This window comes from Sinocyclocheilus anshuiensis, unplaced genomic scaffold (assembly GCF_001515605.1).
Source record: "Sinocyclocheilus anshuiensis isolate Anshui unplaced genomic scaffold, SAMN03320099.WGS_v1.1 scaffold1648, whole genome shotgun sequence".
Classification (NCBI taxonomy): domain Eukaryota; kingdom Metazoa; phylum Chordata; class Actinopteri; order Cypriniformes; family Cyprinidae; genus Sinocyclocheilus; species Sinocyclocheilus anshuiensis.
In genome coordinates this window covers 663,064-665,017 of record NW_015559071.1, presented here as the reverse complement: position 1 = coordinate 665,017, position 1,954 = coordinate 663,064, and positions in this window count along the sequence as shown.

The window sequence follows — 1,954 nt, the reverse complement described above, 5'->3', positions numbered from 1 at the left end:
AAGTGTTCTGGAACAGTGTTGTAAATAGAACTTAACCACTGATTTCTAGTCGTGTCCATTTTCGGAAGGCCAAACAAAGTAGTTTCACTTTCACAACGAAACACAGCGTCAACCACATGTGACGACCCCGTGCTGGACTCCGCTTTGTCCACGGTGAAAGCCAATCTGGAGATCCACAGCGCAAAGTTGTAGTATTTCCTCAGCAACCAGCACGGATCAGCTCCAGGCATGACGAAGCAGATATCGTCCTCTTTTGGAAGACCAAACAAAGTAGTTTCACTTTCACAACGAAACACAGCGTCTTCACGACATGGCGGCGGCAACAACAATACTACAGCGAGAATGAAAGTTACGCCTTCTTTCTTTGCGTGAACATTTGGACGGCGTTATGCAAATCTTCCCACATAGTGAAGTAGATATGTGGGGGCGTGTTAGAACGAGCCGTTTTAGGTAGGTGTGGCTGACTCTTAACTTTTATAAAGAATATCTCTTTGGATTTGAGACGTTAGTCTTTGCAACTTTACAGATCTTCTTTATGCACCAAGAGCTTGTATCACTCCAAAGAGAAAGGAAAAATTGAAATCGCATCATATGACCCCTTTAAAGAAGGTGATCAAGTGCTGGTTTTATTGCCAGTTGTCGGTTCTGCTTTTTCTGCACATTTCTCGAGACCATACAAAGTGCTGAAAAAATGTAGTAATACAGATTATGTAATCCGTACTCCTGATCGCCGAAAAAAATCTCGCGTGTGTCATGTGAATATGCTGAAGGCGTTTCATGTTCGAGAGCCGTCGCTGGGAGATGTTGCGAAGGTTAAGCAACCTGAAGTCACTAATGTACCGGTTACAGCATTGATTTGTGATGCTACTCCTGATAGTGAAGATGACGGAGTAATCATTAGACACACGCACCAAGAGTGTGCTAGGTTTAACAACTCTAAGATTTTAGCTGACTTAAATTCTCACTTAACTCATTTGACTGAACTTCAGAGACGTGATATTAAAGAGTTGATTTGTTCTTTTAATTCACTTTTTTGCGATGTCCCTTCTTGTACCACTGTACTTAGACATGACATCGATGTCGGTAATGCTGTCCCGGTGAAACAGCATGCTTATCGAGTTAACGCTCTGAAACGCTCTGTGATGAAAACCGAGGTGGCGTATTTGCTCGAAAATGGGTTGGCGAAGCGGAGTTGTAGTCCGTGGAGTTCTCCATGTTTGCTTGTAACTAAGAGTGATGGATCCACTAGATTCCATACAGACTATCGAAAGATAAATGCATTGACTGTTCCTGACTGCTATCCGTTACCGCGCATGGAGGACTGCGTGGACACACTTGGGCCGGCAACGTTCGTCAGTAAACTGGATTTGTTAAAAGGCTACTGGCAAGTGCCTTTAAGCGGTGGTCTCGGTGAATCAGCAGCATCCACAACTGAATGGAACAAAACATTTTGAACTTGAAAATAGTTTGTGCGCGACTGCACTTGCTAAATGAAGGCGGATTGTCTAAAATGGGTTTAAAAAAATGTAAATAAAAAAAAAAAGTTTATTAACGAGCTGCAGTTTTATTACATCACACGCTGGCACAGATGCAGTAGCCTATATTATTGACGCCACGGGTCATCAATAAGGTGCAGATAACGACCACAAACGGAGGAAAATAGCGGAGTAAAATTACCGATACAGCACTTAAAATGTACTCAAGTAAAAGTAAAAGTACACAATTTTCAAACTACTCAAAGTACAATTACTGATAAAAACTACTTAATTACTATAATGTGAGTATTTGTAATTCGTTACTTCACACCCCTGGTTACCGCGCATGAAGGACTGTGTAGCGTCTGCGTAGAATCATGCATGATCTTTGGGTTTTATGGCTTAAGAGACCCTTTTAGCTTTTGACATTTGCATATAAATTACAGTCCTGGTCACAGACTTTACACTTATATGGGTGC